Below are 24,087 nucleotides of genomic sequence, written 5' to 3'. Positions count from 1 at the left end.
CACAAGCTAACACCTCACAAGCATCAAACGTGACAGATTGTGGTACATAACCCTCTACCACAGTCACCCATATTTTTATGGGGTATCCCGTCTTACTATTATCTGGTCATGCCTTTTCCAAGTAGACAATTGACCAAGGCCTTCTCTGAGGCCTACAATCACTAGAAATAAAATTAATAGTTGATTTTTCCCTATCATTATCTTTAAACCTTAGGTTTCCAAATAATTATCAATACAAAGAATAAGATATACACTACTACTATAACAAACCCCCCTTGGGAGCACTTCGATTCACTATAGGTCTGTCCTTTCTCTCAATTACAAGCCACACTCATTAGTTACCTGTGAAAATAAAAGGTTAGTTTACAATTGTAAGCTCTTATCCCGCTCAGAGTCCACTATGAGATTTTTCTCTTTGATATCAGCTTCCAACAAGTCTTCTGTAGGAACAGCTTCCCAGGTGCTAGGGTCGATGGATGCCTTCACTCGAGTATAGTGAGTCCAACCTTTTTCCGCAGTTCTTACAGCTGTTTCAGTGGTTAGTAATACTTGGAAGTGTCCTTCCCATTCAGGCCAGAGTTGATCCTTTCCAGGTACGAATCAGGACCCAATTTCCCACGGGTCCTGAGAGATGACAAAGAAGAGGACAACCCCAGAATACAGTTCTTAAGAAAACTCTCTTGTTTCGAATTGTGGTATCTCATCCCTTCTGCCCAGATAGGGGAATCCGAACAGCATCTCATACGGTGAAATTCCTATATCGTTTCTTGGTACTGTTTGAACCTGCAGGAGTGCTAAAAGTAAACATTTTACCCAAGGAAGTTGGGTTTCTAACACTAATTTAGTTAATTGCTTCTTTAATGTCTGGTTCATTCTCTCCACCTTCCCAGAAGAGGAGGGGTGCCAGGGGGTGTAAAAATCCCACTCAGTCTCTAAGGCCTGCATTAACCCTTGCAGTACTTGTGAAGTGAAATGACTTCCTTGATCTGAATCAATGTTTTCAGCTATCCCATATCTAGGGACTATTTGCTCCAGTGATACCTTAGCCACCGTGTTCGCAGTGGCAGATACAGAGGGGAAAGCTTACACCCATCCAGTCACGTGGTCAACTAGGACAAACAAGTACTTAAGTCGCCCTGCTTTAGGTAACTCAGTACAGTCTACCTGTATACTTTGGAAAGGTCGAATCCCTGGCTCCCATCCCCCTCTAGGTGGGTTACGGATGACCTTTTTATTTGCCTTTTGACATAGGGTACATCCTCTGCATATTTGCTTCACTAAAGTGTATATTCCTACACAGACATACTGTCTTAGCACTACATCACACATTGCTTGCACCTCCCAATGACTATCTTGATGTAAAAGATTAATATTTGCCTCACCGGTGCTTTATTCAGCATTTCTCTCCCATCAGGGAGTATCCATTTTCCCTCAGACTTCGTGGCTCCTGATTCCTTAAAGAAATCTTTCTCTTAAAACTCTTTAGTTCTTTCTTAGTTTTCAACAATTCCCTGAATCCTCTCTGGATTTATTCTTCGTTTTCCCTCAGACATTAGATGCCTTAAATACCTGACTTCTCTTTCTACATATAGTAATTTATTTTTCAATACTCCCAAGCCCTGCTTTCCCAGAAAGTTGAATAGCTTGTTAGTAGCTTCCTTCACAACTGTTTTCTCCTGTCCTGACAATAAACGATCATCCACATTTTGTAACAGTAATTCCTCCTTGGGAGGTTGGAATTGCTTCAAAATCTGTTCTAGAACTTTGCCCAAATAAATCGGTGGCCCTGTAAACCCCTGAGGTAAAACTGTCCATATGTATTGTTGCTTCCGCCCCCACTTCAGAGTCTTTCCAGTCAGAGGTGAATATATCTTTGCTCTCAGGGCCTGAGAGCACTCCATTAATACCACTGTTATTCCAGTCTACCAATTTACTACTTGAATGCCCAATTTCATCATCAAATCCCTTCCCAACAAGTTAGTCCCTGCCTTGGGTACATACAATAATTGCCCAGAGATCATTTTATCGCCTAGTCTCAGCTTGGTATCCCCCAAAGGTGGCACTGTTATCCCAGCCCAGGTAGAACCCCCATCACTTTTTAGGGTTTCATTAGTTAATTTTGTTATAAATGACTGAGTCCCAAATAGGATTACAATCAAAGTTTACAATTTGTTAAATGAATAGAGGCAAGCAAACAGCGCTGGGTGCGCCGGGAGTCTCTGCTCCACCAGGACGCACACCTGTTACGTAAGGCGGCTGGTTTTTATGCTCCTAGGCTAATACATATTCATTACTACTTCTAGAAGAGGCAGGGTTATTATAATTGGTTTCCCGAATCCGAAGTCCTCCCAGGTGCGCCTGCTTATCAGTCTCTGTTAGTTTCTCGGGGGCCGCTCGGACAGGGAGGCTCATATTCTTCCTCCTTATCTAGTGGTCTCTTGGCCGGCTGTCAGAAGTTACTGCACGTCCGTGCAAAGTCAGCAGTTTTTCTCTGAAGAAATCCCTTTGTTCTCTTCTCGCCTAAACCCAGGCCTCAATGTTAACCCTTCACACCCCTTAGTGGCACGAATTGCTGGACTATTCCTTACAATTTAATCCCTGATACTTTACAGGCCAGTAATGACCTAGCTGCCCCAGTGTATTGGGTTTGATGGCAAGGTTCTGGTAGTGGGGGGGCTGCAGTGGCAGCCCCCACGAGGAGAATCCAGAAACCACCCTGTGGCAGATAAGGGCCAGTTTCAGCCGGCCCCAAAGGGGCCCACCGCTGCCCAGAGCCAAGCCATGAGCAACACAGTCCGTGCCTCTGTGAGAGCACATCCACGAAAACAAACAAACAAAAACCTGCTGCTCAACAGCAGCTGGGAGAGCGAGGAGTGAGAAACCTCCCCGCAGACACCAAAGTCAGCACAGAAGGAGGGGGTGGAGGTGCTCCAGGTGCCGGAGCCGAAGCCCCATGGTGGAGCACGCTGCACCCCCCGTCCCCCCCTCTTCTCGATACTTGGGAAACTGACTAAACACCACAGCAAATATACCAAAACTTCTAGACTGTTACTTAGATAATGCCTACATCCTCTTTCCCTGCTCATTCAACTTTCCCAACTCATTCAAAAAACAGCTCTGTCAAACATTACATACCACACCTTTAACACCTTCAATAACCCTTTTTAACACTTCTTTCTATCTTTCTCCAGCCTGTACTTTCACCAAAGTCTCAGTCATTGGCCAACTTCATTCCATACCTTTCTCCCTCCAGGATGCTGAAACAACATATCAGTATAACATACTTCATCCCATTTTCCTTCTCTCCTCCTTCTTCCACTCCGGATATTCCTACCTGAAGTGGCCAGCCTGGCCACACTTAAAACATCCCATCAAAGCCTGTCCCTGCTAAGATTCAGGCCACAACACGGGTAGCTTTCCTCACCTGCCATTCCTTCATCTCTCTTCCTCTCCTTTCCATCCTGGCCCTGACTCCTCCTGAAGATTTTCTTCCTCTTTCTCCAACCCTCTGCCTCACTACCTGCTACACTGTCAATACCATTAGTTTCACTCTCTGCTTTTCCTTCTCATCTCCCCTCCTGACACACACCTTCAGGGCCTCCCGCAGGAGGGCCCCCCAGTGACTGTTCACTACATCCCCCCACCTTCTGGAGCATTTTCTGTGCATCTTGCCAGGCTTTAATCACAAAATGAACTTTCAAGAGCCCTTGGGATACCGGGTCCTCAGGATTCATACCCAAGTACTTTCTCATTCTGACCCCAAGTCTCTCATATGATTTCTGAGTTCCCTCTTGAGGGGCCTCACCCCTCAAGTTAGGGGTAATAACCTGGCAGATCAGGAGGCAAAAAGAGCATCATTAATGAGTATGAGAACCACAAAAACGAGGGAAAATTGCCCAGACTTTGGCAAAAACTCAAAAGAACTTCCATGTGATACCTGTTGGAAAGATTTCGGCTTTGATGTTGTACAATGCAGTTGCCTGTCCTGGGAAAAGGAGGAAGGGAATAAGCCACATAGTTATTGTTATTTACACGGACCTATATACACATTACTGTGTTTTACACAGCCAGAAAAGGATAAAATGGCTCAAATGGGCATAAAAGAAATAGATGGGGGTAAATGGATATTGCCTGATGGAAGGGAAATGCTTCCTAAATCTGCAGCTCTGCGAGTGCTACGGAGGTTTCATGAGAACACCCACTGGGGAGCTCAAGCACTAGTGGACCAATTCGCCACAAAATATATGTGTATTGGAATATACAATGTAGCAAAACGAATTGTGCATGATTGTCTTGTTTGTAAGAGAGTGAATGCCCGACAAATGAGGGAGAGGGTATTAGGGGGTCAGGAATTAGCACACCGACCTTTTGCCAGAATTCAATTGGATTTCACAGAACTTCCAAAAGTGGGAAGGTACAAATATTTACTAGTAATTGTAGACCATCTCACGCATTTTGTCGAGGCTTTCCCAACAGCGAGGACAACAGCCCAAGCTGTGGTAAAAATACTATTAGAAAATATCATCCCGAGGTACGGGATTGTAGAAACAATTGATTCTGACTGAGGCCCCCACTTTATATCAAAGGTGTCCAAAGAAGCTATGAGAGCCCTGGGGACGAGTTGGGAATATCATACACCGTGGCACCCTCAGAGCTCTGGAAAGGTAGAACGAATGAATGGGGAAATTAAAAAGCAACTAACGAAGCTTATGATGGAGACAAAAACCTCCTGGGTGAAATGTTTACCGCTTGCACTATTGAATATTCGAACACAGCCTCGAGCCAATGTTGGAATCTCACCTTTTGAAATGCTATACGGTATGCCTTATGATCTAGAGATACCAGCTGATCATCCCCAGGTACAGGACACACAATTAACACCTTATTTAATACAGCTCATGAATAGACGGAGGGAATTACGAGCGAAAGGGTTGGTAGCACAGCGTCCCCCGTTAGATATAGCAATCCATAAAATACAGCCTGGAGATAAGGTTCTAATTAAGACATGGAAAGAAACATCTTTAACACCACGGTGGGAAGGCCCCTATGTTGTTTTACTCACTACAGAGACGGCTATCCGGACGGCTGAGAAGGGGTGGACGCATGCCAGTCGTGTGAAGGGACCAATCCAGACAAGCGAATGGGAAGTGGTTGCAGGCCCAGATGACTTAAAGCTCACTCTGAAACGGACTCAATAAGTATATACTGTCACTGTCTATGTATCGTAAAAAAGGGGAGGAGGGAGGCTCTGTGTGATTGGTAACAGGTACGAGGTCACTGACCGAGAGACTCCCCTGAAGAGCACTACTGCTGCCGAGAAGAACCCACACCTTGTAGTTCGCCGCAACCGAACTGACAAGCGAGGCAGAGAGTGAAACGGTGGGGATCTGCGTGACCAGGTAAACCCCTAGAGATGGGCCCTATCTCCATCCACTTTTTGCGATACATAGTAATAAGTGTATGTATTTATACTGTTCCTGGGTCTGCGTACCCTCATAAACCTTTTAGTTGGAGCCTAATCAGATGGGGAGATCACCGTCTGGTACAGCAAATAATCACTGCCGGAGGCCCTAGTTTTAAAGTCGCTCTATGTGACCTTGTGACATGGGGCAGAAATGCAAACATATGCTCAGGTCAACTGAGCTTCTATATGTGCCCAAGCTTTAACCCGGGAAGACCGCATTGTAACGATCCACATGAATACTTTTGTGCCTATTGGGGTTGTGAAACTATTGCTACAGACTGGACTCCTGGAGCTGGAGCAGACAAGTATGTGAAGGTGGGGTACGGGCCACCAGGATGTAACCGTAATTGCAGGTTCATATACATCAATGTAACCCATCCGGAAGACCAAAGATGGACCCTAGGACTACGTTGGGGAATTAGGTTGCATGAATCCGGAGCGGATAGAGAGGGGATACTACATATAAGGAGAGAAGAAATTAAGAACCCCCAACAGGTGGGGCCAAACCAAGAACTATCAGGAAATGTTTTGACAAAAGCCTCTGAAATGCAAACTACAAATAGCCCTAAGCTACTAGAGGCCATTAACGAATCAGTGGACCGAAAATATGACCATAATGAAGGGATGACTGAGAATAGCATGTGGAAAATCATGGATGCTAGTTATTTCTTACTAAATCAAACGAATCCCAACATCCCCAAACCTTGTTGGTTATGCCTTGATATAAGGCCTCCGTATTATGACGCTATTGGGGATCTGGGAGAAGCCACCCGTTCACGTTACCCCAACCCTCCACAATGCAATTGGGGGAAAGATGTAGGAATAACATTGACGGAAGTAACCGGGAATGGAAGATCTGTAGGTACAATCCCTAAGGAGAAGCTCCATTTATGCAGCAGTATAGAGAAGGTTACACCAGGAAGTAGAGAAAGATGGTTAATACCTGCAAACAATGTTAGATGGGTATGCTCATCGATAGGTGTTACTCCTTGTTTATCACTTGAACTCTTTAATGTATCCCAAGATTTCTGTATACAAGTGATAATTGTACCAAGAATTCTATACCATTCTGAAGACTATGTATATACACAGCACACAGTAACAGAAAACGACTTAACAAAAAGAGAACCAATCACGGCTATAACATTGGCAACGTTAATAATTTTGGGAGGTACCGGGGTGGGCACTGGAGTTGCCTCTCTGGTCAGACAGAGTCAGGAGTTTACCTCCCTACGTGTGGCTGTAGATGAGGACTTAACTCGAATTGAACAGTCAATCACTGCCCTAGAAAAATCGGTACGGTCACTATCAGAGGTTGTTTTACAAAATCGTAGAGGATTGGATCTGGTGTATTTACAACATGGTGGATTATGTGCCGCCTTGAAAGAAGAATGCTGTGTATATGCAGACCATACTGGAGTAGTGAGGGATACAATGATGAAGCTTAGAGAAGGATTAGAGAAAAGAAAACGAGAATATGAGGCTAAACAGAATTGGTACGAATCTTGGTTTAATTATTCACCCTGGCTTACAACGTTACTGTCGACAATAGCGGGACCCTTGTTGTTACTAATATTGAGCCTTACTTTTGGACCATGTATTCTTAATCGTGTAATTGCAATTGTAAAAAAACGTTTAGAGGCAGCACATTTGATGCATATTAGTGCCAAATGCGAATCCATGACCACGAATGAAGATGCTGAATCTCTAACACTCAGCAGACTGGCATACCAGGAATTAATGAACAAAATAACTAACTAAAAGAAAAAGGAGGGATTGTGGTGTATGAGGCATGTTTGTTCATTATTTCCCATGGCTATGTTAAGAAGGAACAAAGGGAGTCGCCAGGTGGCTGTAAGGACCTTGAGGCTCCTTGCCTGTTGCTGTCTGGGGCGGATAGTTGAGAGAACTTTGTGTAAATACTATTACTGCAAAATTTGATAACCCACCTGTCCTATCTGAAGACAAAACAGCATGACCGGCTATGGAGGGAAAACATCACGTACCAAGCGGAGGAAGACTACGTCCTTCATCCGTGCGACCACCAGAGGGACCAGAGACGACCCCCTAGCAACAGTCGACGCAGCCGCAGTAGCAGGAAGGGGGGCTATGTAACCCCGGAAGAACTCGGTGATATAAGGACTGTGAAAAGGGGGGGGGTGCGGGCCGTTTGGAGGAGCATGGACTCCCAGGCTGCCCAGCGCTGTTTTCCTTGCTGATCGCTTACTCAATAAACTAATTCTTTCTGGCTAATAGAGTAATTTATAACATTGCACACTATTATTATTCCAGCCAGGATCAGCAAGTGGCTATTTCTGCCCTGCCGGTGTTACCCCTGGTCCTGGAGGATGAGCTCTTTCCCATTTTTGTATAGCAGCTCTCCTCCTGATCATTCCCGTTTCTTTCCCTGTAAACAACATATTTATATACATAATTCCCCCCCCCCAAGAGTATAAGTTAAGTCCTAGGAACTGGTCTAACAGTTCAGCTAGCCTGTTGGGGTCCTCAATTAAAGACTTCATCTCCTTAAAACTCCTAACCTCTCTGCTGGTAAGGAGGGGGGGAAGTTCACTTAAGAGGATACACAGTGTTAGTACTGTTAGTATAAGGGAAGGCAAAATTCTCAGTACCTCTTCTACCTTGTTCTAATTCTTGCCAGAGCCTAGAGTATGCTCTTCTCTAGGGACAGTGTTAATTGCAGTCCCTGTCTCCCTTCCTGGAGCGGCTGCTGCTGCCAGCGGTGCAATATTAGGATTATAGGGAACATAACTTGGCTCCTCCTCCGAAAAAAAAAGGAATCTTATTGTTTACATAGAAATTTAAAGCCTGAATTTTCATCAGGCCCGTATTTTGGCCAAAATACTGCAGTTCCTTTAATTGGTTCTTTTGTCCAGACTAATACACAATATTTAACCTTTTTTTTTTTTCTTTCTTTTATCATCTCCTCTAATTTTGAGATTATTTTTCCAATTTCTTATAATTCTTCAGGAAGGACTTTCGGTAGTCACTCCCCCAGGGATATCTCCCTGTCCCCTGGAACTCATATTTCCCATTTTTCCTAGCCCTTGTCAGTGTGCTGCTACAGAAATTTCCCTCCTGCAGTGTACCACACAGTAACGTTCTGATTCTGGAAAATGAGGGTGTACTTCCAAGCACTTCCCTGTGCAAGGATTACTGTACACCAAATTTCCCTGGTGTACTGCCAAGCACTTCCCCGTGCAAGGACTACCGCATACCAAATTTCCCTGGTGTACTGCCAAGCACTTCCCTGTGCAAGGGCTTACCATACACCAAATTTCCCGAGACTCTTCCTTCCTCTCCCTTATCTCACGCTTCGTCCGTCTCCGGCCGTGCCCCTCGCGGAGCTACAGAATCTCGGATCAGGACTCCACACTCACTTCGTACAAAAGTACATCTCAATCACACATCACTCAGAGTCTCACCCGACCCCCAAGGCAATACTTAATATTTCTTACCTTGGTCTGTGCGCAGATTTACCAGATCAATTCTTAAACCCGGAGTGCCTACCTTCTTCCCTTCCCCACTACTTCATGGATCCTGCCTCTTTAATCAGTCTCGGGCCCTCTGTCAGCTCTCCGCAAAACCGCCACCGCCGATGCACAGGACCGCTGAAATCAGCGGGGCATGCCTTCCTGCTGCTGCGGCGGTGGGGCTCCCCGGTAGGTGACTGGATCCCGGACGAGCCCCCAAATTGTGAGAAACACTCCGTAGCCAATAACTTAGGCTCAGGCAAGGATCTCAGTGAAGTAGTAATTTATTCGCGATTGCAATGGCGGGCGTCCCACAAGCAGGAGCACACCTACTGGTTCCAAAACACAGTTTATATACTTTTTGATGACAGGACCCTCCACTGTTTCCCCACTGAGTGGGTAATCCAGGTTCACAATCTATCTGATGCTTCACAGACAGTGCATGGCCTTCAGTTGCCGGCCTGTTAAATTTCAAATTTCTTTTGACGTTTTTTTTTACTGTTTGAAGTGGTAATGTTTCTTCCCTTATCTGACTTGACTTAACACCGTGATTTTCACCTAATTGTTCTAAGGAGTCTGGTTGTCTGCATTTTACAAGGTCGCCTGCTAAGTTTTCTTATCACTGCAAGCATATCTCAATACCACATTCCTTACCTTTAAACAATGTAACTCTGCAAAAACAACATTTTTATTCCCACAACGGGCCCGGCGGTGCATCTTGTAATCCTATTTTTTGTTCTTAAATGTTTGAGTGTGACAAGGAGGAAGGTGGGAGCATTATCTAAGTAACAGTCCAGAAGTTTGGGTATATTCGCGGTGGTGTTTGGTCAGTTTCCCAAGCATCGGGGGAGGGGGGCTGACTGATTATCAAAGTGGTAGAACGGAGAGTCACTTCTTTGGTGGTTCGGGCCTGAGCCCTGGGAATTTGGTAAGAAGGGGTAGAGCGAATTTATTTAGGCCTCAATACCTTTTTAAACTCCCATATTGATGGATCCATAGGAGTGATTCCTTGTTTTGTGTGGGTTTACTAACAAAGTGCGTGAGAAAAATTGGCATTCGGCTTTAAATTCGGTCTTGTTGAAATGTAAATTTTGTGAAAAAGGTGGTATTGTTTGTCTGGAAGACGGAGGGCTGAGTGCTTCTGGTGTTTTCCCGAAGCCCTGTGGATTTATGATTGGAACGGGGCTCATTAAGAATCTGAAATAGTAAAGTTTGTATGTGGAAGGAAGAGTTTAATCCCAGGGAACTGGGACATTTGGGAAGAAGATCAGGAAAAGATAGTAAAAACCTGCAATAAAAAGGTTTGCGTGGAAATTGAAACAAGGGACAGTAACTAATAAGGAATAGTAATAAATAAATAAATAAATAGATAAATAAATAAAAGGGAATGGGAAATCAAGGAAATGGGTAATATCCAAAACAAAGACGTTTCCAAAAGAAAGCCTCGTTGGGTGCATATTGGCACATTGTAAGGATATTGTTAGAAATGGGGGCACAGAAAGCAAGAGGACTTCCACTAAGTATTGCAATCAATAGTGGCCACTATATAAGCTAAATGGCCACTTCATGGATCAATCGACTGTAACACTATCTTGCAATTAACGTTGTTTTTGAGGAGAGAAGGAAAATGGGATGAAATGTTGCATACTGATATGTTGTTTCAGCATCGTGGAGGGAAAAGGTATGGAATTAAGTCGGCCCCTGACTGAGCCTTTGGTGTTGACATTAGAAAAGTACAGGCTGGAGAAAGATAAAGGAAGTGTTAAAAGGGTTGTTGAAGGTGTTAAAGGTTGTGTGGCATATAGTATTTAACAGAGCTGTTTGAAGTTGAATGAGCAGGGAAAGAGGATGTAGGAATGTTAGTAGTTCTGCCTCAACCCGAGGCTGAGATCTCAAAATCACGGGTGTGAGCCCTCTGGGGCAGAGGGATCATGATGGGTCCCAGAAAGTTGTCATGGAAACAGGAAAAGGCATTTTTATTTGCAATGCTTTAATTTTCAATTGGGAAAAATGATTGGAATTCATCAATTTTTACACTTACCCAGTTTGCCAGGGTCCTTCTTAGGAAGGGACTTGCTGGAAAAATTGGATGCAAAAAAATTCTTTTGAACAAGGAAAAATGGAAATAACATTTTGGCAAAATTAGACGGGTTTGGTTCACGGTACTAGATTGAAAGGATGCCTTTTTCTGCCTGCCCGTGGCAACTGAAAGCCAGAAACTCTTTGCCTTTCAATGGGAAAATCCTAATAGAGGACGAAAAACTCAGCTTACTTGGACTGTGTTACCACAGGGGTTCAAGAATAGCCCCACCATATTCGGGAAACAACTAGCCTGTGATCTGGAAGCTTGAAAGACCCCTTCGGGAGAAGGGGACACTGTTGCAATACGCAAATGATAGCTACTGAAGAAGAAAAGGAACGGGTATAATGGACTTCCTAAAGTTTTTCGGCACTAATTCTGTGAATCCAGCCTCTTTCCTTAGTCATGTTTGCATCAAGACCATGGACGCGGTATACTCCAGCAGACCAGACTTAAAGGATACACCCCTAGAAGATGCGGAGGATTGGTATATAGATGGCAGCAGCTTCGTCCGCCAGGGATTTTGCCTTACACGATATGCAGTAACAAACATCAGCCCAAAAGGTGGAAATCATCGCCTTGATAAGAGCTTTTGAGCTGGCAAACATTTGGACAGATTTGAAATATGCCTTTGGTGTGGTGTATGCACACGGGGCAATTTGGAAGGAGAGAGGACTTTTATCTTCCTCAAATTAAACATGCAGAAGAGGCTGATAGCAGTTATTAGGGAAGAAGGAAAAAGGAGGCCTAGACAGGAACAGCCCCGGCTAGGCAAGGATCAATGTGCCCTATGTAAGAAATTTGGGCTACAGTGGTAGCCCCTGTGAGAAGAATCCAGCAGCTGCCCCATGGTAGATAAGGGCCAGTTTTAGCCGGCTCCAAAGGGGCCTACCGCTGCCCAGAGCCAAGCCGTGAGCAATGCAGTTTAAATCTCTATGAGAGCACATCCAAGAAAAGGAAAAGAAACTGCTGCACAGCAGCAGCTGGGAGAGTGAGGAGTGAGAAACCTCCCTGCAGACACCAAGGTCAGTGCAGAGGAGGGGGAGTGCAGTGCAGAGGTGCTCCAGGTGCCGGAGCCGAAGCCCCCCCTCGGCCCACAGAGCGGCCCCTGGTGGGGAAGGCAGACCCCCACCACCCATGGTGTACTGCGGCGGAGCAGATTTCCACGTTGCAGCCCATTTAGGAACAGCCCAGGAAGGTCGGCACCCCACGAGAGGGACCCCACACCAGAGCAGCTCCCAAAGAGCCTGTTTTTCGCTGCCCGTGGAGAAACCCACACAGGACCAGCCCAGGAAGGTCGACACCCCACAACAGAGCAGGGGGAAGAGCGACTGTGATGGAGCAGTGGAAACAAAGCACCACGGACTGACTGCAGCCCCCACTCCTGGCCCACCCCCGTGCCACTCAGGGCAGGGAAGAGGTGGAAGAGGGGGAAGAGGTGCCCCCAGCTTGTTTCTTTGTTTCTCACCGCTCTAGCCTGTCAGCAATAGGTAATAAATTTTATTAACCTTCCTATGTTAAGTCTGTTTTGCCTGTAACGATAATTGTAGAGTGATCCCCATTGAGGTACACTTGAGGTACACTTGAGGAACCCTTGAGGTACGCTTTTTCATTTATCAGGGACCTAGCTTTCTGAAAAGCCCCAACTCCCCTGTTCTGAATTTATAACAGCAATCTCTCCTCCTTCTTCCACTCCGGATATTCCTATTTGAAGTGGCCGTCCTGGCCACTCTTAAAACATCTTCTCAAAGCCTGTCCCTGCTAGGATTTAGGTTGCAACACAGGCAGCTTTCCTTGCCTGCCATTCCTGCAGATATTTCTGCTCTATCGGAATTACTCTCAGTCCAGGGGGGGTGTTAGTTCTTTCCCATTCTTGCATAGCTGCCTGCCGAATCATTCCCCTCCTAAACATTCTTCTCCAGTGAATAACATACTCAGGATTGACATTTCCCCCCCTGGAATACAAAATAGTCCTTAGAAACGGATTTGACTGTTCTGCTAGGCCCTCAATTAAAGACTTCATTTTGTAAGAAATGGTCCAGCAATTCGTGCCACTAAGGGGTTTTGAAGGGTTAACATTGAGGCCTGGGTTTAGGCGAGAAAAGAACAAAGGGATTTCTTCGGAGAAAAAACTGCTGACTTTGCACGAATGTGCAGTAACTTCTGACAGCCGGCCAAGAGACCACTAGATAAGGAGGAAAAATATGAGCCTCCCTGTCTCCCTGTCCGAGCGGCCCCCGAGAAAGTAACAGAGACTGATAAGCGGGTGCACTTGGAAGGACGTCGGATTCGGGAAACCAATTATAATAACCTTGCCTCTTTTAGAAGTAGTAATAAATATGTATTAGCCTAGGAGTATAAAAAATTAGATGCCTCACGTAACGGGTGTGCGTCCTGGTGGAGCAGAGACTCCCGGCGCACCCAGCGCTGTTTGCTTGCCTCTATTCATTTAATAAATTGTAAACTTTGATTGCAATCCTATTTGGGACTCAGTCATTTATAACAATTGGGGGCTCGTCCGGGATGGTCTTGGTTCCTGAATTCTGACTTGATCTAGGAGGGGCGCCCCCACCATTTGGTGGCTCCTGTTCGAGTCAGGTCGGGACTAATGCCATCTCGAACCTGAATAAGGGCAAGCAAAGATTTAGATTTTTATGAGCTCCCTTTTGCCGGCTGCAGCACTATATTTTGCCCGTAATTCTGCGCGCGAAGATCCGAACGAAGACGACGGAGTCGTAAGTATTTAATGTGTATACCGTTCGGTTGGGTGGGATTCGGTTGCCTGTGTGTGTGAGAGTGTGATTGAGACGGAACGTAGTTCCGAAGCGATTGTGGAGGTCTTCTAACCGCGGTTCCAATCTCCCGCGAGGGACTTGGCCGGTGAAGGACCGAAGCGATTCCTATAGGATTCGTGGGTGGGTGATAGGTCCTAAACCCCCTGCAAGACACTCTCACTAAGGCAACCAAGGGCTGTAGGAATTGCCACAGTAAAATTCCTAGATGGGTCAGATTAAATCGAAGACCCGGGACCAGAGAAAAGGGAGCAAATTACCAGACATACCACCAGAAAGTCCATTAGGGATAATGATTAGAAATTGGAACGATAGGGGCCCCAGAAAAGGAAAAAGCAAAGTAAAAATGATTCAGTATTGTATGATAGAATGGCCAAAGGAGCCTTTAAGACCACATGTCTTTTGGCCTATTTTCGGATCTTTTGAAGACTGGGTTTGCCAGGCTTTAAATCTACATGTTAACTCAAAGGAACCTTTTAGTCAGGAGGAAAGTGATTATGCAAGGTTATGGATCAGGACTTCACGTCCTTTTCCAGCCTCAGTATTTACACTAAAAACAGAGGAGGAGTTTGAAGAAGGAGAAGAAAAACGGGAAAAAGAAAAAGAGGATAAATGGGAGCCATTAGATAATTTACCACCTCTATATTCTAACAATCCACCTCTGGCAGTGGCCCCACCTCCGGCAGCTGTGATATCTCCACCGCCGACAGCACCGGAATCAGACCGACCCCCGGCTGCATGTACGAGAAGTAGAACTGCCACATCTGAGGGAGCTTCTCTATATCCCTTAAGAGAGGTACCCCTGGGGGGCAATCAGGGAGGCATTGGGTTTGTGGCAGTCCCCTTAAATACCACAGATGTAAGGAATTTCAAGAAAGAAATGGGGGCCTTATTAGATGACCCCCTCGGAGTAGCTGAAAGACTGGACCAATTCCTAGGTCCCAATACTTATACCTGGGAAGAAATACAGTCCATTTTAGGGATCTTATTTACTGTCGAGGAAAAAGGAATGATTAGGCAAGCTGGAATGAGAATGTGGGAGAGACAGAATCAGGCAGGACCCCCAGGAGACCAAAAATGGCCAAACGTGGATCCCCACTGGGATCATCAACAACCCCAAGGAAGGCAGAATATGAGGGATTTGAGAACATTAATCATACAGGGAATAAGGGAAGCTGTTCCCCGAGGGCAAAACATTAATAAAGCATTTAATGAGCAACAAGGGAAAGACGAATCTCCAACAGAATGGTTGGAGAGATTAAGGAGAAGTTTACAAATGTACTCTGGAATTGACCCGAATACAGTGGCTGGAACTGCACTCCTTAGAACGCAATTTGTAGCTAAATCCTGGGGGGACATAAGGAGGAAATTAGAGAAGCTGGAAGATTGGCAAGAGAGGGGATTAGAAGAGTTACTTAGGGAAGCACAGAAAGTATATGTTAGGAGAGATGAGGAAAAACAAAAAGCAAAAGCTAAGATTTTTGTAGCAGCAGTAAGAGAAAGTCAGAGAAATAAGACTCTGTCCGGAGAAAGGAGGGAGAAGGGAATAGAGAAAGCCCCTAGGGGGCAGTCTTGTCGAGAGAAGTACACCATTCCCGCTTGTTACTATTGTAACAAGAAGGGACACATTCAGAGGAACTGTCGTAAGCGGGAACAAGATGAGAAAACATTCAAAGAAGAATAGGGGTGTCAGGGGCTATATCTTCTGGGGACGTCAACATCAACGGAGCCCTTGATAAAACTACTAATTGGTCCCCATAAAGAGGAAGTTTTGTTTTTAGTGGACACAGGAGCTGAAAAATCTACTATTCAAAAACTTCCAAAAGGAGTAGAGGAAGGGAACAATTATATGTCAGTAATAGGGGCAAAAGGAGAGCCTTTTAGAGTGCCTGTCTTGAAGAATGTAAAAGTAGAAACTGGGAAGAAAACTTATGTTAATGATTTTCTTTTGCTCCCTGAAGCGGAGTACAATTTACTGGGGAGAGATTTGATTTTAAGATTGAATTTGAGCATTCAGAGTCAAGGGGACGAATTGCAGATTAAATTATACACTTTGACACAAAAAGATGAAGAAGTCATTAACCCTTTAGTATGGTATAAGGAGGGGGAGACCGGAAGCATAGAAATGGACCCCATAAATATTCAAATAATGGATCCCCATCGTCCAATCCGAGTCAAACAATACCCTATACCAATGGAGGGTCGAAAGGGGTTAAAACCTGTGGTTGACAGACTTCTGGAAAAAGGAACTTTAGAACCGTGCATGTCGCCTCATAATACACCTGTTAGTGTTGGGGAGAATCGAATGGATGTTCTATTAATGTTTCTCAGGTGATGGATCATACGGTATAATTAAATATTATTAAATGTACTTACATTATCAAGTAATCTATGTATACTGGAAACCTAGGGAGTACACTGAACATTTAAAGGAATCGTTGAAGGGGAACCCTGGGAGGGAATAGGTGCAACCTGACCTTGGATAAGGGCCTGGAGATGATGAAATGAGTTGAAGCAGAATCAAGGAGCGAAGGGAGCATGCGTCGAGTGAGAAAGGTGAAAGAGTTCAGCGGAGAGGAAGACTCCTTACTTCATCTGGACGACCACCTGGACGACCACCAGAGTGCGCCACGCATGTGCAAAGGGGAGGGGAGCTAATTAGAATGAAAAGCGAGGCTGATGTTGCAACCTGTAATGAATATGTATACCTGACGCAATATTGTATGTATAAATAATGGCTGGGAAGTAACGGGACTTGAAGCCAGATTTGGGCACCTGCCCCGGCTTCCAGCGCTGAATAAAGCACCTTCATATAATCACTTGGTGGTTATGTGGTTGCTACGCTAACATTTTGGCGACCCAGATGGGACAGCGTGGGCACTGCTGAGGCGGATCGTGTCTCGGTTTCGCTCCAGCCGGCACCGAGGGATTCTCGGGGAGCAGTCGACCACGACCGACCTCCGCTGCTCACGACGTACCACTGGAGTGGTAAGCAAAGGTGCTTTCAACTTTGGGTATTCGGTACCGATTTGGTTGGGAAAGCCTGCCGGTCAGACGCGGCGAAAGCCACGCTCGGTTGGGCAGGGAGCTCCCGGGGTAAGCCTAGGCGCCGTCCGTTAGACAGAGCGAAAGCTCTGCAGGTTCGGCATTGGTAACTGTATTGGTTTGTGCTGAAGGGTCAGCACCAGGTATTATTGGTATGTAGAAAGCGTGCTGCTGCTGCTCCGGCAGCTTTTTGCGAAAAGCACGCTGCTGCTCCGGCAGCTTTTGGGAAAGCACACTGCTGCTCCGGCAGCTTCTGGAAAGTGTGCTGTTGCTGCTCCGGCAGCTTTCGGGAGAGTGTGTTGCTGCTCCGGCAGCTTTCGGGAGAGTGTGTTGCTGCAGCTTTCGGGAGAGTGTGTTGTTGCTCCAGCAGCTTTCGGGAGAGTGTGTTGCTGCAGCTTTCGGGAGAGTGTGTTGCTGCTCCGGCAGCTTTCGGGAGAGTGTGTTGCTGCAGCTTTCGGGAGAGTGTGTTGCTGCAGCTTTCAGGAGAGTGTGTTGTTGCTCCAGCAGCTTTCGGGAGAGTGTGTTGTTGCTGCAGCTTTCGGGAGAGTGTGTTGTTGCTCCAGCAGCTTTTGGGAGAGTGTGTTGCTGCTCCGGCAGCTTTTGGGAGAGTGTGTGGCTGCTCCGGCAGCTTTTGGGAGAGTGTGTTGCTACTCCGGCAGCTTTCGAGAGAGTGTGTTGCTGCTCCGGCAGCTTTTGGGAGAGTGTGTTGCTGCTCCGGCAGCTTTCGAGAGAGCGTGTTGCTGCTCCGGCAGCTTTTGGGAGAGTGTGTTGCTGCTCCGGCAGCTTTCGGGAGAGTGTGTTGCTGCTCCGGCAGCTTTTGGGAGAGTGTGTTGCTGCTCCGGCAGCTTTTGGGAGAGTGTGTGGCTGCTCCGGCAGCTTTCGGGAGAGTGTGTTGCTGCTCCGGCAGCTTTCGGGAGAGTGTGTTGCTGCTCCGGCAGCTTTTGGGTCCGTATCATAAGCTCAAAATGAAAAAGATTAAAGAAATTCTGGGAAAAGATGTACCTATCCCGCGGACATCCCCGCTGGGGTGTTTGCTAGCACACTGGAAAGAGGGAGGTTTTGGTCAAGAAATGCGGAAAGGAAAGCTGATTGATTATTGTAATATTTGGTGGCCACAGTATAAACTAGAGGACCAAGAAACTTAGCCTGAGAATGGAACATTGCAATATAATACAATCTTACAATTAATGCTATTTTGTAAGTGGGAAGGAAAATATGATGAACTGCCGTATGTGGAATTATTCTTTTATTTGCGCCGAAAGCCTGAATGGCAGCATGCTTGTGGAATAATGGTGCTTGAAGTTTAAACTGAGGAACGTTGTTGTGCATGTACTAAGGAGGGACGCTGTATACAGCATCAGGCAATAGAGAATAATAAGTATTATGGGAAATAATATAATACAATAATATAATAATGTATATAATAATATAATAATGTATATAATAATATAATAATATAATATAATAATATAATAATGGAAATATTGATCTGGAAGTTGCGCCGTCGGCTCCGCCGGAAGAGCCAGGACAGGGAGGGAAAAGAGAAAAGGAAGATAGCAGTAGTGATGGAGAATCCCCGATTTTAGTCTCCCCGTGTCACATAGGACCCGGCAACAGCGAAGGGCAGGAGAAACTATAAATGAAGAGGGAGGGAAAATAATCGCTCCCCTCAGGCAAGGAGTGGGGACAGAAGGACCGGTATATGTCAAGGTGCCTTTTTCAGCTGGGGATTTAATGATATGGAAGCAAGCAGCCGGCACCTACAGGGAAAACCCAGATAAAGTAGCTAGGATAATGAAAATGATAATTAAAACCCAAAATCCCGATTGGGATGATCTCCAGGTGATCCTGGATACTTTGATGGATTCAACAGAAAAGGACATGGTATTACGGGCAGCCAGAGAGAGAGCCCGAGAAGATATACGTAATGGATTAGTGCTTGGAAACCTGGATCAAAACTTCCCCACCGAGGATCCCCAATGGGATTATAACACAGGGGATGGAATAAGGAGGCTGAAGAGATATCAAGATTGGGTACAAATCGGGGTACAGAATGCCATGCCCCGGACCATAAATTGATCAAAATTGTATAATGTCAGGCAAGAAAAAGCGGAATCACCTTCCGCCTTTTTAGAGAGATTGAAAGAAACTGCTAAGAAATATACAGATTTAGACGTAGAGACTGAGCAAGCTAAAGCTCAATTAGCACTCATTTTCTTGGGACAAGCCCAAGAGGATATTAGGAAGAAATTGCAAAAGTTAGAAGGTGCAGATTTGAGAAATTTGGATAGGCTGTTGGAAATAGCCTGGAAAATCAAAACTAGCCCAGCCAGTAAAAATTAAACTTAAGGAAGGGGCCCGACCGGTACGGATTAAACAGTACCCGTTGAAGCTAGAAGCTAGGCTAGGGATAGTAAAGATTATAGATAAATTTCTTAGCTACCACATTCTGGAGGAATGCAAATCTGAATATAATACCCCAATTTTCCCGGTAAAGAAACCTAATGGGGAATACAGGCTAATGCAGGACCTTAGGGCAATAAACGAAATAACAAAAGATATTCACCCAGTGGTGGCTAATCCTTATACATTGTTAACATCTGTAAAAGAAAAATATAAGTGGTTTACTGTAATTGATTTAAAAGATGCCTTCTTCTGCATACCCATTGACAAGGATAGTAGAAAACTTTTTGCTTTTGAATGGGAAAATCCACGGAACGGACGAAAGATGCAACTAACCTGGACAAGGTTGCCTCAAGGATTCAAGAATAGCCCGACCCTCTTCGGCAGTCAACTAGCTAAAGAAATAGAAGACTGGATTAACCAAGGACAAATTCAGGTACCAAAGGATCGATACCTGCTGTTACAACATGTGGACGATATATTAATAGCTACCGAAGGAGAGTCAGAATGTATTCAGGTAACTGTTGATATTTTGAATCAATTGGGACTAAATGGGTACAAGGTTTCTAAACAAAAGGCACAAATCGCGTGCACAACAGTAATTTATTTGGGATGTGAAATTTCTCAAGGACAAAGAAAATTGGGAGTTAACCGAATACAAGCTATTTGTGAAATCCCCGAGCCGCGAAATCTGCACGAACTACGGGCTTTCCTAGGTATGGCCGGGTGGTGTAGACTGTGGGTAATAGACTATGGACTCATAGCAAAGCCCCTCTATGAAACCCAAAAGGCCTGTACATTTACCTGGGGAAAGCCACAACAAGAGGCCTTTAAGAAATTAAAAGAAGCCCTGATAAAGGCGCCTGCCTTGGGCTTGCCGGACTTATCAAAGGACTTTCAGCTGTTTGTGCATGAGAGACAACGATTGGCATTAGGAGTACTGACCCAGCGACTTGGGAGCTGGAAAAGACCTGTGGGGTATTTTTCTAAACAATTGGATGCGGTAAGCGCCGGATGGCCCTCGTGTTTAAGGGCCGTGGCAGCCACAGTCCTTTTAATACAGGCAAAAGGGGGGCCATTGGCTATCGCCCAGCCGAATGAATCTTAAGAACTACTAACCTATTGAACCCAGCAGTGTTTCTAGGAACAACTGCGGAGGAAGGAGACCTCAGTCATGATTGCGTGGAGATCATCGAACATACCTATGCCAGCAGAACAGACTTAAAAGATCAGCCTCTGGAGAGACCAGATTGGGAACTTTTCACGGATGGAAGCAGCTTCGTGGAAAATGGGACTCGTTATGCAGGATACGCAGTAACTACATCAAAGGTAGTGATCGAGGCAAATTCCCTACCTCCGGGGACTTCAGCCCAACGAGCAGAAATAGTCGCCCTGACGCGAGCCCTGGAACTAAGCGAGGGTAAGAATGTGAATATTTGGACAGATTCAAAATATGCATTCGGGGTAGTCCACGTACATGGGGCATTATGGAAAGAAAGGGGAATGCTATCCTCACAAGGGACTAATATAAAATATCAGGAAGAAATATTGAAATTAATAACAGCTGTACAGAAACCCCAACAGGTGGCCATAATGCATTGTAAAGCTCATCAAGGAGGGATGTCAGAGATTGCAGAAGGTAACAGATTGGCAGATTTGACGGCCCGGAAGGTCGCGCGTGAAGTACGGAAAGTAATGGCTCTAATTCCATCGAAGGTAGGCCTCTCTTGTTTTAAATTACCTAAAGACCCAAAGTATTCAGCAGAAGATGAGAGACTTGCAAATTTGATGAAGGCCCGGAAGAATCCTGACGGATGGTATGTGACTACGACAGGACAACTCATAGTGCCTCCTATAATAATGCGAGAAATCTTACAAATAAAACATAATGAATGTCACTGGGGTGCAGGAGCAATGGTGACCTATTTGAAACGAGGTGTCATCTCGGTACACATGTTAACAATGGCAAAGTCAGTAATGTCAAAATGTGAGCTTTGCTTAAAGAATAACCCGGTAGCAAGGAAACATGCTGAGATGGGGAGAATTAGAGCTGGAATAGAGCCTGGAGATTACTGGCAAATAGATTTCGTGGAACTGCCTAAAGCAAGAGGTTATAAATACCTATTGGTAGGGGTTGATACTTTTTCAGGATGGCCGGAGGCCCTTCCCTGTCGCACCAACCAAGCAAAGGAAACGGTAAAATGGTTACTACAGGAAATAATCCCTAGATTTGGTGTACCATTGGGTATTTCTTCAGACAGGGGACCACATTTCATTGCCAATGTGGTTAAGGAGGTTAGTAGGTTACTGGGAATCACCCAGAACACCCTATCCCACTTACTCCACCCCCATCCTATAGTACTAGCGTTAACAAGCAGGCATAGAGGAATCAATAAGATAGTAGACTAACGAAGATGCGTTAAGATTATACTTACTAATCTCTATATCAAGTTATACTCACTAACTTCTACTAACCTGATTCAACCTAATAGTAATGAAAATACTTGCTCTTGGTATGAGTGAAGTATTTTCAAAGGGGGGAAATGTTAGTGTTGGGGAGAATCGAATGGATGTTCTATTAATGTTTCTCAGGTGATGGATCATACGGTATAATTAAATATTATTAAATGTACTTACATTATCAAGTAATCTATGTATACTGGAAACCTAGGGAGTACACTGAACATTTAAAGGAATCGTTGAAGGGGAACCCTGGGAGGGAATAGGTGCAACCTGACCTTGGATAAGGGCCTGGAGATGATGAAATGAGTTGAAGCAGAATCAAGGAGCGAAGGGAGCATGCGTCGAGTGAGAAAGGTGAAAGAGTTCAGCGGAGAGGAAGACTCCTTACTTCATCTGGACGACCACCTGGACGACCACCAGAGTGCGCCACGCATGTGCAAAGGGGAGGGGAGCTAATTAGAATGAAAAGCGAGGCTGATGTTGCAACCTGTAATGAATATGTATACCTGACGCAATATTGTATGTATAAATAATGGCTGGGAAGTAACGGGACTTGAAGCCAGATTTGGGCACCTGCCCCGGCTTCCAGCGCTGAATAAAGCACCTTCATATAATCACTTGGTGGTTATGTGGTTGCTACGCTAACACACCCATCCTCCCCGTAAAAAAATCGGATGGGTCATACAGGATGGTGCAAGACCTGAGAGCTGTAAATCAGCGAACACTCGCTAAATTCCCTGTGGTGGCAAATCCTTATACTTTATTGAGTCGCATATCTCCCAAACATACCTGGTATAGTGTAATAGATCTGAAAGATGCATTTTGGGCCTGCCCTCTGGATGAGAGATCCAGAGATTATTTTGCCTTCGAGTGGGAGGACCCCGAAACGGGACGAAAACAACAATTCAGATGGACTGTGCTACCACAGGGGTTTACAGAGTCACCAAATCTATTTGGACAAACTTTAGAAAAAATTTTACAAGATTTCACGTTACCTAGGGGGGTCAAATTATTGCAATATGTGGATGATCTATTAATAGCAGGAGAAACTGAAGAGGGAACCCGAGAAGCTACTATTAAATTGCTAAACTTTTTAGGGGAAAGGAGATTAAAGGTGTCTCGATCGAAATTACAGTTTGTGGAACAGGAAGTAAAATACTTGGGGCACTGGCTGAGTAAGGGAAAAAAGAAATTAGATCCTGACAGGGTATTAGGGATTCTATCTTTAAGACCCCCACAAACTAAAAAGGAAATTCGGCAAGTATTGGGATTATTAGGATATTGTAGACCGTGGCTTGAAGGCTACAGTGAAAAGGTCAAATTCTTATATGAGAAATTAACTAATAACCAGCTTAAGTGGTTCACAGAGGATGATCAGAAATTTGAGGAAATAAAAAGGGCTTTAATACAGGCACCTGTACTGAGCCTTCCGGATCTGGAAAAACCTTTCTATCTCTTTGTAAATACATCGAACCAAACAGCATATGGAGTTCTCACTCAAGATTGGGCAGGGATTAAGAAACCTGTAGGGTATTGCTCTAGGTTGCTTGATCCAGTAAGTAGAGGGTGGCCTGCTTGTCTTCAAGCTCTGGTCGCTACAGCATTACTAATAGAAGAAGTTAGGAAGATTACCTTTAGTGCTCCTTTAAAGGTGTATACTCCACACAATGTTAGAAGTGTCTTACAGCAAAAAGCAGAAAAATGGTTAACGGATAGTCGGATCCTAAAGTATGAAGCAATACTAATTGACTCACCTGACTTAGAACTGAGGGTAACCTCTGCTCAGAGCCCAGCACAATTTTTGTTCGGAGAACCACAGGAGGGAGTACAACATAACTGTTTAGAGGTAATTGAGACTCAGACAACAGTGAGGCCGGATTTAAAGGATGCTGAGTTGGAGAAAGGAGAGGCACTGTTTGTAGATGGCTCCTCCCGAGTAGTGGAAGGAAAAAGAAAATCAGGATATGCAATAATTAATAAGAACTTAGAACCTGTGGAATCCGGACCTTTGAGCCCATCATGGTCAGCTCAGGCTTGTGAGCTGTATGCCCTATGTAGGGCCCTGGAACTATTAAAAGGGAAAAGTGGGACGATATATACAGACTCTAAATATGCATATGGGGTGGTCCATACTTTTGGAAAAATTTGGGAAGAAAGAGGTCTAATTAATACTCAAGGGAGGAATCTTATACATCAAGAGTTAATAATAAAAATTTTAAGGGCATTAAGAGAACCAAAGGAGATAGCAGTGGTACATGTAAGAGGACACCAAAAGGGATTGGATTATCGAATCAGAGGAAATAATCTAGCAGATAAGGAGGCCCAGGAAGCAGCCCTGAGGACTCAGGT

The 24,087-nt window shown here is 45.0% G+C and overlaps 1 long non-coding RNA gene across 1 annotated transcript in view; it reads left to right on the top strand.

Moving 5' to 3' along the window:
• The window catches only part of LOC136789438 (uncharacterized), a 52,264-nt gene that overhangs the window by 25,090 nt on the left and 3,087 nt on the right, over positions 1 to 24,087 (top strand). The window contains exon 3 of the long non-coding RNA XR_010828182.1: positions 7,429 to 13,770. This is a non-coding gene — a long non-coding RNA (uncharacterized lncRNA). The remainder of the gene's footprint in view (positions 1 to 7,428; positions 13,771 to 24,087) is intronic.

This window comes from Anser cygnoides, unplaced genomic scaffold (assembly GCF_040182565.1).
Source record: "Anser cygnoides isolate HZ-2024a breed goose unplaced genomic scaffold, Taihu_goose_T2T_genome scaffold_45_1, whole genome shotgun sequence".
NCBI lineage: Eukaryota > Metazoa > Chordata > Aves > Anseriformes > Anatidae > Anser > Anser cygnoides.
The sequence above is the reverse complement of the archived record's forward strand: the minus strand, read 5'-3'. Positions and strand labels throughout refer to the sequence as shown.